This window comes from Neovison vison, chromosome 3 (genome assembly GCF_020171115.1).
Source record: "Neovison vison isolate M4711 chromosome 3, ASM_NN_V1, whole genome shotgun sequence".
NCBI classification, from domain to species: Eukaryota; Metazoa; Chordata; class Mammalia; order Carnivora; family Mustelidae; genus Neogale; species Neogale vison.
Window position 1 is genome coordinate 27,811,520 of NC_058093.1, and position 16,056 is coordinate 27,827,575.

General features: G+C 41.8%; 2 long non-coding RNA genes across 2 annotated transcripts in view; one reads left to right on the plus strand and one right to left on the minus strand.

The window, feature by feature from the left end:
* Nucleotides 1–3,475, minus strand: part of LOC122901734 — a 31,757-nt gene extending 28,282 nt beyond the window's left edge. The window contains exon 1 of the long non-coding RNA XR_006383664.1: nucleotides 3,393–3,475. This is a non-coding gene — a long non-coding RNA (uncharacterized LOC122901734). The remainder of the gene's footprint in view (nucleotides 1–3,392) is intronic.
* A 443-nt stretch (nucleotides 3,476–3,918) lies between these two features.
* LOC122901735 lies at nucleotides 3,919–14,892 on the plus strand. The gene is made up of 3 exons (XR_006383665.1): nucleotides 3,919–3,950; nucleotides 5,049–5,186; nucleotides 14,205–14,892. It is a non-coding gene; the product is annotated as an uncharacterized LOC122901735 (long non-coding RNA).
* Nucleotides 14,893–16,056: the final 1,164 nt, after the last annotated feature.

A 16,056-nucleotide genomic window follows, 5' to 3' on the forward strand; every position in this document is an offset into this window, starting at 1 on the left:
ACACACAAAGACCTCTGTGGGGGCAGTGAGAAATATGGGATGGAAACATGGGTGGTCAGGCAGTTTCACAGAGAAGGTAGAGATTTCTTAAGGGATGTGGACTCCCCACCCTCACCCATCAGTGGCTTAGGGGCAAGTGTGTGTGTACACACACGCACACACACACCTTGCCCTGTTCCCAGGCTCCTTCTCCCTATAACTGAAGCCTGCCTTTGCTTTTGGTGATTTGTATATCTCTTTCCAACTCACCCATGCATTCCATCCCTCACTCTCAGGATTGGAAAACTTTTACAGATTGAGGGTTGTTCTGTGGAAGGCGCCAAAATACAAAGAAAATCGAGTGATGACCACATGCAAGAGATTCTTAGATTGAACCTCATAAGGTTGCCTTTGTTAGTTTCTGACCTACAAAATGGCCATTTTATATAGTTAAGCTTAATATTCTTGAGGCACACACATACATATTCTGGGGTTCATCCCAACATAGAACATTTGTTAAGGACATAGATTTTAGTGCCAGACTGATTTTTTACCAGTTTTGGAAACTTAAGTGAGTTTTAACTTACCTCATCTGAGCCTCATTTTCTTTGCATAAAAATATAAATAACAATGGGTTCCACTTCATGAAGCTGATGGTGAGGATTAAAGACAAAATCTTCATAAGCATTAACAGATTGCCCAGCACATAGTACGTGCTCAATAAACATTAGCTGCTGTGCCCACTCTTGCTGGGCGATGTTATCACTAGCATCTGCGAAGATCTGTTATATGTATTCCCATTTGCAAAACAATAAATGAGACCTGCTCAGACCACGGTAAAATCTCTTACTGTTACTCACAGTCAGCAAAACTACCATCTTTATCAACAGGGAAAAACAAACATTTAAACCATAAAAACTCAACAAAAGTTCTTCAAAGGAAGCAGTTATGGATTTTAGTGTTTGCCCTTTTTTGGAGAGGTAAGTACAGAATGGCAAGGGGACAGTGGGGCACAGAAGGGACACAGAAGATGGGGTGGGTACAGAAAGGGAGGCATCTGGTCGCTATGCCAGCTTTGTTTCATCTTGGGGCAGGGTTGTAGGGACCAGAGACTTGCCTTGTTATTCTGAATAAGTGCCAAGAGGTGAGTGCCCTTGTGAGGAGTCCAATGTGAGTCTCATGTTTGTGCAGGGAGAGTTTGGAGGGCAGACCGTGACCAAAAGGGCCGAGAGACAGAGAGAAAGCCATGCCTGGAGCATGAGTGAGCTGCTGACAAACATCAAAACTTTGGTGAAGGACACAGAGTCAGTTCAACACAGGTTACTGGACTTTGAAGCCAGAAGTTGAAGAAGTCATTAGGGTCATTAATAGTCTTATGAAGGGAGGCTGCACCAGGGGCCTCGCTATGTCAAAATGGCTAAGATTCTCATGTGCAGATGCCGGGAGCACATTGAACCTGTCCAGACAGAGAAGCTGAGGGCTAAGCACCCGTTCTCTGTCCTCACCAGAAGCCACGGCAATCAGCCTGGTCAATAACTCTAACAACCAAAGGGTTGTTAGCAAGAGAGAGAGGGAAACAAAAGAAAATCAGACAAATGGGTGTTGGACTAGATTGGCTGGTGGAACCAAAGGTTTGATCCAGAGATGCCAAAAAGATGCATAAGACTAAGGAGAGCAGGGCCCTGGGAACAGGTGGAGGTGGGATCGAATCTCACCTTTAGCATTTAAGATTTGTGAGGCACAGTGCCAGACCTTTTACTCTGTGTCTCAGTTTCCCCATCAAAATTGTGAAGAAAACTGCCTTGCAGGGTTTTTGAGAGGTCAAAAAGAGACGGTTTCCTTTCCTGCCTTCTAGAAAATCACTCTAGGAAAGAACCAGCAGTTCTGACCCTGAGAGGCACACACAGCCCCCCTGCCTTGTGAAAGCAAAGTTCCCCCCTCCCTCTCCCTTTCTGCTTCACCCTGTCCTCTTTTCCTGGCTTTTCCCCAGAAGGCCCTAGGGTTCCCAGGCCAGCTGCCAAGCCACAGGAGGCTGTGATTGACATTCAGAGAACCCCCTTCTCCCCCCGACCCCCTCCAACACCATCCCCTGTTTAGTGGTGGTGCTCAGGACTCCCTCCCTGGAGGGCAAGACCTCGTGGCTGCACAGTTATGCCAGCACTTGCAGGGGGATTCATCTGAAACCACTATCAACAGTCTGTGTTTATTTGGGGCATGCACCAGAGCCAAGGGCTATGAATGGAGCTGCATTCCAGAACTCTCCATGATTCCCATCAGGCTTTGTCAATTAGGCCCTTTACCTGGAAGGAAGTGAGGCTTTCTCTTTCCAATTCCTTAAAAAGGGGACCACACACTAGCTGCAGACTGAAATTCGTTTCACCCACTGACAATGCCACCCAATCCCGTGCCTTATCAAAGACAGGAAGTATCAGGGCAATGAGAACTGGTACCCAATCCTCCATGTTTACAGTTGCAAGGGATGGGAAGACGTCTCCATTTTATAACACAGAGAGGAGGTGGACAAAGAAGAAGCACACAGCTAGGAGGGGGCTGCACAGCCCAGAATGGACCCTCTCTCTAGGCTCTGACTCTTCCGGCTGCACCAGGAAGCCTTCTCAGACACAAGAACGGAGAACATAGCTTAGCAACTTCTTCGTGTGGCCATTATCACCAGCCTGGACCAGAGCTGGCTCCCACCAGCTCGGAAGAGCTGACTGAGTACGAACTTCCCAGCTCCATATTCATTGGCCTTGCACTGTGACTTGAAGTCAGCGGCGCAGACGGGAGTGTTTATACCACAGAAACCAGGACTTCTGTCCCCTGGAGAGACAATTGTTAAACATTTATCAACAAATCACTGCTTGCTGCTCTCCTAAACTTGATGAACACATTTGAAGAATGTTTTTGATCCACCGGACCTTAATCAATCCCTTCACTTTCTCAGAAAAAAATCCATTCCCTAATACCCTGCCTTCAAAGCATACACTGTGGATGGAAACACTCCTATATTTAACTGCTGTACATCACCTTGCCTCCTCTTTTCTGTTTTCTGTTAAATGATTGCTGTAATTTCTTTGAGAGAGAGAGAGAGAGAGAGAGGGAGTGTGCGTGTGTGTGTGTGTGTGATTGAGAGAGAGAGAGAGAGAGAGATTCCCCAGAAACATGTCTGGGTGGGTGATATGCAAAACCCAGCTGGCAAGAAAGCTCTGAGACCTCCAACATTATCCATGGCCCCTTGGATGCAGACACTCCCCAACAATGTCCTGGCTAGTCAGCTGGCTAGTCCTAATCCTGTGCTTTTCTCAATTTGTTGCATTCCCCATCTAACCACAGACTGCTCTGGGGACATAGCAGAAGCCCAGGACCTTTGAGTAGCAAGGTAAGAAGAATCAAACGGACAGCCCCTTCATTACCTTGGCTCGCAGGCCCTCCTCTGTTGCTGAGGCCATGTGGGTCAAATGATGCCTGCATCCCTTCTCATTTGGTGGATTGGTCTCTAAGCACACAGTATTCCTTTCTGCAGCTTGGCTGCACAAGAAATGCCTCCCCCCCCCCCCAAACAAGAGGGTGTGGGGCAAAACACTGAAGCAATCTCTTAAAGACTCTCCACCTGACCTCTGTCTGAACATATAATTAATCTCCAGAAAAAGCAGGTCACTGATGGGTCCAGGCTGTGCCTTGCAGATTGGGGCCGGGAACAGAGCCTGTGGATTTATGAGGTGACGTCAGTTTGAAGACCGGCAGGCAGGGCCTGAGCTGTGTTTTACACACTCCTTGATTGTTTTAACGGGCCTGCTCTTGAAGGACTTCAAATCTCTCCCCAAGCTAAGCTTTATTAAAGTGGCAAAGATGGAGAGGAATGCTTTTCCAGAGAAATCAGCTTGTTTGGGCTCAGCTCTCTCCCCTCTCCCCCTGTCTACTGGAAAGCACTCCCAGAGGGAAGGAAAGGAAGAACTGCGAAGTGCAGGCAGGTACATGCTTAATGCCTTAAACTCTTGTGTTGTGTTAACAGCTATTCATGGGTTGGGCTTGAAAGAAATGGATGGATTCTCGATCGGACCAATTTAAATAATGCCTGAGAGAGAGCTAAGGGGAAGATTTATGTCCTTAGTTACTAAAAGACAGACTGGAGTTTAGACTGGAGTCTGGGCCTCTGCATTCTTCATATTACAGTGAGATTCCTTAAGAGGACCCAGATAAAACTAGATTTAAAGAATGAAGGGGGTGCGGGGCTGGGGGCTTGGGGCAGGCAAAGCTTTTGTCCTAAAGATAAGACTAGGGAGGGAGTAAAGGCCTTGAAATAGGAAGTATACTTCTGCTTTACATTCATTACATGTATCACATGTCTGCTTATTACAACCATACACACACACACACACACACACACAGTCTCTCTGTATATATACGAGATGGATCCGTATCTATTTCTAAGGCCAAAGAAATGCAAAGGCAGACTTAAGTATATTTAGAATTTCAGAAACATGCTAATATTGAGGTGAAAAGCCTTGAAGGCAAGAAATACTTCATTTATGGGAACAGAATAAAATGATTACTGTAATTTAGCAAGATTTTTAAGAGATGGTGATATTAGAGGAACAATTGCAGGGAAAATGAGAGGGGTTAGTTGAGAAGTGAGAGAAAGGGCCCAAATGGGGCAGCAGGCAATGAGGAATGGAGGACAAGGAAATGATCTGGAACATTATGTCTCAATCCCAACAACCCTTCTATATTTATATTAGGCTACAAAAGGTGGGTCAACCTAGCTAAGATTTAATGGGACAAAGAAGTGACAAATCTGACCAGCTCAGTCTAGGTAACCTAAATTAAATTTGAATTCAATCATGCCTGATTCTAAGACCCATCTCTTTCCACTCTTTCACATTCTCATAACAGTTACTATGCAGTCAATATTGATTATGACAGATGAAGAGGTCTTTAGAGCTAGAACCAAGTAAGTCTGTGAGGGAAATTTGGATGAGGCTTCTGTCATGTCAGTGTTTGTAGGGTAGATCCCTGGATGGCTTCACCCAGCTGCTTTGGCGCCCCTCTCTGTCCCCAATGCTCCATAGATCCTCTGAGAAACCTCCCTCAAGTTCAAAGCAGACAACATTTCAAGAGAGAGAAGAACCAGCCTCTGGAGGCCGGAAGAAGAGAGGCCATGACTGCTTCATTAGATAACTTCTACTCCAGCATGGTGTCTGGCACAGGTAAAAGTTTAGGAAATCTTTTATAGAATTAAACGTGTCTCTGCCATGTGAAACACACAGCAAGATAAGGCCTGCCTTCTAGAATTTCATAATCTAAATGAAATTAGATTTCCACCCAGGGAGAAACTAGAAATAACATGATATATCATTAAATTGAGAGACTTTAAGAGGAACATATATCAAATAGAAAGAACCTTGATAGATAAAATCAGATTTTTTTTTTTTCCTCTTCAGCCCAAAGGCTCACAGACTTAAGGCAGTCTCTTTGAAGCAAATTTCAAGTTCTTGGCACAGGCTCTGGATTTATTCTTCAAACTACCCCCTCCCCACCCACACATTGGGTTATGAGGGAGAACACACAGCTGATGTCTTCAAAGAACTTTAAGTCTAGTGAGAAAACAGACATACAAATACTGCATGAGGAGTAGCTCAATAAAATAATTGAGCTCTATATACAAAGGGAAAATGGCAGAGTAAATAAGGAATGTTGCCTTTAAACATTAGGTAAGATAAAGATGTGCTGAAAAGAAGGGCCATCTGTACACCAATGTTCATAGCCACAATGGCCACAATCACAAAACTGTGGAAAGAGCCAAGATGCCCTTCAACAGATGAATGGATAAAGAAGATATGGTCCATATATATACAATGGAATATTATGCCTCTGTCAGAAAAGATGAATACCCAACTTTTGTATCAACATGGACGGGACTGGAGGAGATTATGTTGAGTGAAATAAGTCAAGCAGAGAGAGTCAAGTATCATATGGTTTCACTTACTTGTGGAGCAAAAAGAATAACACGGAGGACATTAGGAAAAGGAAAGGAAATGTGAATTGGGAGAAATCAGAGGGGGAGACAAACCATAAGAGACTGTGGACTCTGTGAAATAAACTGAGGGTTTTGGAGGGGAGGGGGTGGGGGGTAGGTGAGCCTGGTGTTGTGTATTAAGGAGGGCATGTATTACATGGAACAGTGGATATGGTGCATAAACAATGAATCTTGGAACACTGAGAAAATAAAACAAACATTAGGAAAGGCTTAACAGAAAAGATCATGCTTAAACCAAGACTTGATAGAATTTCCCCTGGGAAAGAGGCTGTCCTGGTAGAGGACAATATGTGAAAAGACACAGAGGGCTTGGGAGAACCTGATACACTTGAATAACTGTTTAAATGTCAAACCTGAAATTAAGAGGTAAGTAACACCATGGAGGCAAAAGGTGCTTGATCACCAATGGACTTGTGAGTCATGGAAAGAGCACATTTTTATCCTGTGGGGGAAAGAATAAGGAGTCTTTGTGAACTCCTCATTGGTAGGGTGACATGATGAGACTTGTGTGTCATGATGAGAACTCATTTATTGTATGTTGTCTGCTCAGTAGCTTCAAACAGGAAGTAGTTCAGATAAGTTTCCCCTAGGCCTTCAGCCACACCTTTCTGGCCTTGTAATGACACCTTAAACATAACTTCCTGGTGGCCAGTTTATGGTCATTTTCAGTTATTGGAAATGCTCCAATTTAAGCCCACAATCTCATATTCCATTTAAGGGTTTCCTCTTTACTGTTCATGATTAAAGGGGCCAGAAGATGGGTGACTCCTTTCTTATTTGCTCTCCTTCAGCCTAGGAATTAAGGTGGAGGAATGGTCGTCCCCAGGCCAACCTATCCCTCATCCTATTCAAGGCTCTAGCCCATGCCAGATGTTGGGAGACAGAAAAAATAAGAACATCTTGCTTAAGTATCAGCCTCTGTTGTAGTTGTCTTTCCCATGGCCATTTCTGCCTTTCTCACTAATGTGGCTGATAGTAGATGCCTTCTGTCAGCAGACACAAATACTTCCTCTTGACCTCTTTGAAGGAAGGAGATTCGTATCAGTTGCCTGATTTAAAGAGACTGGTCTCCAGCTTATTATTTCCATCAGCACTTTTCTACCTGTTTGGTGTCACCACCTATTGCTGCGGGGAGCCAAGGCACATTAGTCACCCTCCCTGGGTGGAAGAAAGCAGAAAAGATAGCCAAACAGCATAAATATTGCTCTATTCTGTTTTTTGACCCAAAGAAATCTCACATTTCTATAGCAACATAAAATGAGGGAGGGAAGATTCTCTTCTTCTCCATCTAGTCTCCTTTTTCCCTGCTGGGGGTGAAGGTGGGGGTTGGGGAGAGATGCAAGCAAGAAAATTTGTCAAGGTTATCAACTCTGCTACCCAAGAAACCTCTAATGAGAGAATCCTAGTCTTTATTTCTTGGAGCATCCAAAGTCTCAAAGAGTGATACTCTTGGTAGCTCTCTCACTTGGCTTAGGAAAGAGGGATATATTACAGTCCACACCCAGGGTACAAGTCACTGAAATGATGATACCTCCCTCAACTCCTCCCCTGTATTTTACTTATATGGATCTTGGGTCAGACAGAGGAAATGGAGGGGTGTTGGGTAATTGGTGGTAAGTGGACTCTTAGTGAAATGACAGGGAAAGTTTCTGTTTTATAGTATCTACTTTAGAAGTAATGTAAAAAATAGATGGAAGCATGTTATAGCCATAGTCCAGGTCAGAGATGAAGGGAAAAAGGAACTAGGAAAGGAAGAAGAGAAAAACAAAAAATAATGAGAAGGGAAGGGAAGAAATTCTTGAACTTGGAGTGCTAGAAGAAGTAATATATATTTAAGCCAGATCTATAGGTAACTACCAGCTTACAAAGTATGTAGAAGGATGTAGAAGTAGAGTGACATAGGATGAAGGGCAATAAAATGGGGTGTGCTTGCACCATATCAACAAATATGACAGGATGGGGAATGTACTAGAACTAGGAAAGCACTTCTATCTGATAAAGATGTGCTAGTGATGTTAACCAAAAGGACAAGGATCTTCTAGGGAATTTAGGAACACCCAAGTGGTACTGTAAGGGAATCTAACTAAATATATCATTTTTCAAAATTATATTCTTCAGTACTGAATACCAGTGCCCGATTCCTCAGCCTGGACTCTGGTGGGGGAGGTCATGTTTAATAAAATAAAGCCAGTACTGCTTGATTTAGTGTCTTGAGACCTGAGTGTGCCTGAATCTACCCTTCCCTAAACCTATACTTCCTTGGGAAGGACTGTTCTTGCATTTAAAAACATGTAGGGAAAGGATGGCATTATAGGGAAAAAAAAAAAAGTCAAATTTTCTTGAATTTGCCCAAATGTTTGATTTCACATTCTGTGTTTGCAAAATATTGCCACCCACCTACCCATCTAGAATGAATATTCATGCTCTCTTTTTGCAAGAAGTCAATTATTTCTAGTCTTGCTGTCAAGATGGTGGCTAAATTGGCATTTGATTTTCAGTCCCATAGCACAGTACCTAACACATATGTGGGTGAAGCAAAGTACAGAGCCTGATCTCAAATACTGTCTATTATTACTGGGAAAGACCTCTGTAAATTGCCTTACCCACAGGGGTAGAGTGTCCCTCTCTCCCACCCAGCCTCTGCTAACCACATGGTTTGAGGCGTTGAGCATGTCAGTGAAGGGGCTTGGTGGAAGGGTTCAGGTAATGTGTTTATTCTTTCCCAGATACCCTCCTCTCATCCTCAGCTTCAAATCCATTTATCTCCCCTGTAAAGTGCTTATTGACAGATAACTTGAGTGCTCAGAATGGTGCCAGCTGAAGACGGCCCCTCCAAACAGAGTGGTCATGGTTTCTCTTGATCTCTCCAGGCTGAATCCAGAGCAGTGTGTTTCTGTCTCAACCTCAAGGATTAGCTCAGGGACCCCCCCCCTCCCCCCGCTACCACCACCACCAGTGGCTTTCTTGGGTCGTTGATTTTTCAGAGAGAAATGCCTGCGGTAGAGGCATGAAATAGCACTGCTCAGCCTCAAAAAAGGGTTTGCAAGCTCATTCAGCCAGAAAGCAATTTTACTGGGTCTCCCAGAAAGCTGCTGCCCCACCTACATTTGCAAACACTCTCTTACATGTACTCTGTTTTTTCAAGTCTCCAATTCTGACTCTTCTTTTGTTAGGTTAAGAAGAGTGTGTGTTTCCAGGTATGCAACAAAGAAAGTCCAGCTTAGCACATGCTTTATGAGCCCAGTGTCTGATTTCATGTAGTCTACAGCCTGATTTCTCTTGGGTCCCTTCTACCCTAGCCAGATACTACTTAAATGATCTGGTACAGTTAAAGTCTGTCATCAGGCTGGATTAGGTACAATCTCCCTTCTATAGAACAGCAGGACCAAATGACTTCCAGCTTCATCTTCCCCTGAATGCTATCATCAGCAAAAAAAAATATCAAGCAGTAGCCACTATTAGTAAAGCATTGTGCAAGAATCACATGGTTATACAAAACAACCCCCACTTTGAGGAGCTCAAAATCTAGGAAAAGAAGCCAAGATGTTCAATATAACCCATTGTTCATAGAAAAGACAAATATGGGAATTCAAATTCAGGTCCTGTCACTAACTAGTTTATCTTGAGAAAGTCACTTAACCTCTCTGTATCACAGTTTCCTTATCTGAAATGTGGCTGGTAATCATTAATTATCAATGATAATTGACAATACACAAAAAATACTATGAAGATGAGCCCCCATTTATTTTGACAGACAACAATATAAGGAATGAGGATAAGCTAAGGAATAGACAATGAAAACCTGAAATATGCTATTACTATTACTATATTATTATACTATTACTACTCTATACTATTATTATACTACATTATTATACTACTATTATTACTATACTAATTACTATACTATACTGTTACTCTATTTTATTAATTACTATACTATTACTATTAATTTATGCTATACTATATTATACTACTGTGAAGAGATAAGAGTCTACCAATTTTAAGATGTATTGTAGTAGTAGAATCAACAGGTTTTGACATCCATTAGATGGTATGGAAAGTTGAAAGGAGTAAAAGGCAATTCTTAGGGTTGAGTCTTGGCAAATTGGGGTATGATAGGATCATTACTATAAATTAGGAAGTCAGAAAAACAAACTTGTTTGTAGAAGAGTGTGACAAGCTTGATTTTTGATAATGTTGAGTTTGAGGAGCTAGCAGAACGTCCTGGTGGAGACACCTAACCAGCAGCTGGAAATTACATTCAGGGAAAAAGATGAGTTTTGGAGATATGAATTTAAAAGTCATCAGCAAAAATGCATAGCTGAGAGTTTGAATTATAATGTCCAGACAATTGAACATAATAGTAAAAAATAAATTTGAAAAAATAAATTCTTTTTTTAAAAAATAAAATTGTGAAAAATAGAAAAAAAAATAAAAAATAAAAATAGTAAAATAACATAATAAAAAAATAAAATATCCAGACAAAAGGTGACTATAGAATCTCAGACTAGGTGTGCATTCAGGGTTCTGCTCACCTGTCATTCTATAGCTATCAAAAAGAGAGAAAGAAGAGCCCCTTTCTTAAAAGACAATGCATCAACTAGTCTATCAACCTGAGTATTTCAGGAGCTATTAAGAGTATCATGGTGAACTGATTTATCAAACCATCATCCATTGATATTTTCCCTTCAATGAAATGAATCACATCAGATCACACGGAATCTGGTCAACCCACAGTGAAAAGATTAAATCTAAATAGGAAATCTTAGGACCAGATGCTGAACTGGAACTAGAATGTCCAGGCATGTCCAAATCAAAGCTAGTTAGTCTAGTCCCTCTCTCCAGTTTGTTCCACCAATGACCCTGATGTCTGGGATTAGAGTCCTTTAACATTCAGGATCCATGATCTGGGTCTAGAAGTCTTTTTTTTTTTTTTTTTTTCTTTTCAGCGTGACAGAATTCATTGTTTTTCCACCACACCCAGTGCTCCATGCAATACGTGCCCTCCCCAATACCCACGACCTGGTTCCCCAACCTCCCACCCCCCACCCCTTCAAAACCCTCAGGTTGTTTTTCAGGGTCCATAGTCTCTCATGGTTCACCTCCCCTTCCAATTTCCCTCAGCTCCCTTCTCCTCTCCAGCTCCTAGAAGTCTTTATCAGAACTGCTCTTCGCACCTGTTCTACCATGCCCATTCACATCAACTCTGGGCCTCTGAAAGAAGTATCCTCAGTCCTGAATTATTGCCATGGTTCCTTCCTGGTTTTCCATCTTCCCCTCTCCTTTGGTCAACCCAGTCAATTCATTGTTTTCTGTTCAATGTCACTTGATTAACATTGTTTTCTATTATCAACACTCTTTAATGTTACTCAAGCCTACTTCCTGTCATGCCTTGCTCAAAAAGTCTCAAGAGTTTCTTATGGCTCAATTTCTGTATGTAAATTCCTTACTTGGGCATTCAAAATCCTCCCCAATATTGCCTGCTCTCAACTACTTGTGATTTATATTCCAGCCAAAAAGGACCCATGATGATTCTGGAACTTCATTCACATATGTCCATACTTGAGACCAGTGCTGAATCCCAAACTGAAATCCAATCTACACTACATGAAGCAGGTGATTTTTACACCCACATCTTGAAATCTTTTTCTATTCCCTCAGCTAGATATAAACTTTTCCAGGATCCAGTAGAATGAAGTGGCCAAAAGCTTGAATTCTAAAGATGAACTGTGTGTTTGAAATCCCAGCTATACTATTAGCTGACTGTGTGACCACAAGCAAGTCACTTTGCACTCGACATCTGTTTCCTGATCTGGGAAATGGGGAATATTAATCAGATATTAAATGAGATGATACATATTTAATCTGGCATATGGAATCCCATAAGCATGCAGCAAATTTGAGCTATTATAGCAGATGCTGCTGATAGCCCACCCATATCCCCCTGGTATTCATCTCTACAGTCTCAAGGCTGTTTATGGAAAACATCTGTGACTCTGTGTAGTCATGAGACAATGCTCAGCCCCTACATAGGACAGCACAGAAGTATCTGAGGCTTAATCCCCTGAGAAGCAACTCTCAACCGATGACAGATGGAGAATTAGAGGATGAATACCCCTTGTTTAGGATAACTCTGAAGCATAGTCTATATATGGACAATATGGTATCTATATTGTCTTAGAGTTCCCAACCAGCCTGTAATGCTACTTGGCCTTAGTGATAACTGGCTTGATATGTATCTTTTAACAGTTTCCTTCCTTGTCTTACTCTCTACTCTTTCACATGTGTTTCCTGGGATTCCCCTCCCAAATAAACCAAGGGTACTTGAATTGTTATTTCAGGTTCCACTTTAAGGGGAATCCAAAACCATGACAAGCACTTACCATTAGAAATGACTTCTGACAGACAGAGATCACAAGTAGGCAGAGAGAGAAGAGGAAGCAGGCTGAGCACCCTGCTGAGCAGAAAGCCCAATGCAGGGCTTGATCCCAGGACCCTACAAGGGGTGTTAGAGAGGAGAAGGGAGTTGGGGTAAATTGGAAGGGGAGGTGAACCACGAGAGATTATGGACTCTGAAAAACAATCTGAGGGGTTTGAAGTGGCGGGGGGTGGTGGGAGGTTGGGGTACCAGGTGGTGGGTATTATAGAGGGCACGGATTGCATGGAGCACTGGGTGTGGTGAAAAAATAATGAATACTGTTTTTCTGAAAATAAATAAATTGAAAAAAAACCCCACCAATAAACTTTGTTTGCATTAATCTTCTGGTAATTAGGATTTACCTTCATTAGACCTAAAGTCCAATTGAAAAATTAAGTAGGATGCAACCAACTTTAAACTCCTATGAACACTTCACATAGAAATGATTCAGTCTACATTTGGAGAACAAAGAATAAAGGGAGATTAAAAGGCTATTTAGTGAATATAAAAATAAAGCAAGAACAATTGATTGGTCACTAGAAGTATTTAACAGGCTTTTGTGGTCTGACACACTCTTCCTCATAAAGATGGATCTACCTAAGTTCACCAGGAGCCACTCATGGTCTGCCTCTCTGTGACGTCAGGACTCCCCATCCTCCTTCAGTTAGATTCCATTGGGCCTTCATCATTACCTCATCACATTTTCTCCTCTTAATATACTTGTGTAACCTTTTTATTTTCCAAATATGGAAAATATTTTACAGGGATTACGTTTTTGTTAGGTTCCTCACTCTAATCCTATTAGCACATTCTTCAGAACTCACTGTGGGGTGGGTAAATTTAAGGAGACTTTTCTGTAGCTGGTTAATCCAGCCATGGGGTGTGGTTTCTTGTAACAGCCAGTTAGAGAAATCTTTTTCCCTAAACTTCTGTCTTGGCCCCATCCTGAACTTTGCCTCCTAGATCTTGGGGTCTGTGTTATGTGGAAGACAAATACTAGAAATCAGTGACCTGTGAACTAGGGCCCTTGGATTATCAACAGGTAATGAAGAATTACTCTCAAAAAGCTGTAGAAGATTTGTGATCATGAACTTGAGAATTGCTAGAGCCTTCATGCTACCGGCAATACCTTTCTTTTTTATTTTAGTTTCTTTTATTCTGTTATGTTAGTCATCATAAAATACATCATTAATTTTTGGTGCAGTGTTCCAACATTCATTGCTTATGTACAACACCCCATGTTCTATGCAATTCGTGCAGCAATACCTTTCAAAAGTATCCTTCCATGGTAGTGTTTCTCAGAGGGTTACCCATGGACCAACTGTATTAGAAGGGCTTCTGGTGCTGCTTAAGACGCAGACTTCTGGTCTAGATAAGGCACACTGAATCCCAGTCTCCTGTGAAGGTCCTGCAATTTTCATTTTTCACAAGCTTCCCACATTGTTAAGGTGACCATCTCATCCTAATTTTGCCAGGACTGTCCTGATTTTAGTTTAGGAACTCCCCTGTTCCTGGGACAGTTGGTCACCCTGTGGGCCCATCTTTTGCACACTGAATTTTTAGACCTTCTTACCAACTCCAAAGTAAGCCACAATGACGCAAATGCCACTTTTACTCAGTAGACGTTTCTGAGCTCTGAGCCTTTCAGGTGGCTTTAATCCAGTGCCATACTGGGTGTGGGTCTTGGTGAGAACCTTCTGTTGTGGTGTGAGTATTAGGATACATGCAGCTTTTGTTTCATTACTTTCCCTTTCTTTTGAACCTCAGAGGCAGAAAGTTGAACTTGGTCCTGAATTCCCAGTCCACCATTTTCTCCGGTGTCTCCAAGACCCCACTCTGGATTTGTGTAGTTATTTATTCTCACTTTTCCTCCACTCTCCATGCCCAGCAGGAAAACTTTGCCATGGAACTGTTATATGCTCTTGAGTCTGTTGTGTCCTGTAAAACATGTAGCATTGCTTCCTTTGTATTTTAATTTATACAGTTGTAAATTAAACTGCAGACTTCAACCCAGCTCTTACCCTTTTCTATGAAGTACTGTATTTAATGCTGTGTGGTCCTTTAATTTGTTATTTCCTGTGGTGGACAGCTCTTAAGGTGGCTCCAGCCTGTTGGTATTCATGCCCTGTGCAATCACCTCCTCTCACATGTGAGCCAGACCTAGTGACCTGCTCCCAATGAACAGAATGTGGCAAAACTGATAGATGTCACTTATGAGATTCAGTTAGGAAAAAACCCCATCTTCCTTCTTTGCTTTATTATTTTGTTCACGCTGATGCAAGCCAGCTGAAATGTTCAGAGCTACCTTCTACAGAGGCCCAATGGAAGGGGCTGGAGAGAGGCCTCCAGCCAACAATCAGCAAGGAATTGAGGTCAACAGTTCAATAGAACAAAAAAACCAGAATCCTACCAACACTCTGTGAGTGACTTTGGAAGTAAACATTTCCTCAGTCCAGTTGAGCCTTGGGATGACTAAAGCTCTGGATAATACTTGATCGCCCTCTTATGACAGGTCCTGAGCCACAGGACCCAGCTTGGCTATGGTAGCTCCTGACCCATAGAGTCAGCAAGATAAATAAATGTTTGTTGTTTTAAGATCCTAAGTTTTGGGTAATTTTTTACACAGCTATAGATAACTAATACATTTTTAATCAATGCATGGTATCCATACTAGGCTTCTACTACATGAACTTTTCCATTCCCTGAAGATCACACCTAACTGAATCTAACACCCATGACTATAAACATCACCACTGTGAACATCTTGAGCAAGACCCTCTTCTGGATCTATATGAATAGTTTCCCGGGATGTATATGCACAGTAGAACTGCTAGGGAAGACCCAGAGACTAGAGAAGCCCATAGAACAATACTTTCAATTTCTTCAATTCCTAAATTATTTATTTTTTCAAAAGATTTTTCCCCTTAACATTTTGTTCTATAAGTGGATAGTCCTTGGGGAAAATAAAGAGATCTCCTGACTAATGGATATTTTGCATGCAGAATGGTCGATCAAGGAAGAGTCACATGAGGTCTGTAGGACAACTTGGAGGACTGGTGTTTTGTCTTGAAAAGACACTCAGCTATCTTCTTCTTTTTGATCCAGGCTGACTGATTCATGCTGGACTTCAGACATGAGGGGCTAGGAGTAGGAATGAGGGTTTGTTCAAAGCTGATTGGACACATCTATAACCATTAAAACAATGTTTCTCTATTTGGATTTAGTAAATGATCTCAAGTTCTTGTAAATTTGTGCAGAGACCCTGTGGCCAAGAGAAGATCTATCATTTTATTCTTTACAGTAGGCTGAAATATATTTGGAACTCATTGGACTGTGGCTGTCTTATATCAAAAAGCATTTCATAACAAAACATCATCATGCTCCATTTATAGAAATAGCGCGCTGTGCTTTGGCTGCTGTGGGCAAATAAAAAATTTTCCTGTAACATAAACAGCCTCACCTTACTTCTAAAACTAAAGGGCCATAAAAATTTTATTCAAATAGACTTTTGACATAGAGACACATATAAAAACATGTTAAATATATACATATGTATTCATAGATATATACATATATGTCTGGATAGATAGCACACACAGGAGATATTATTGTAAATTGA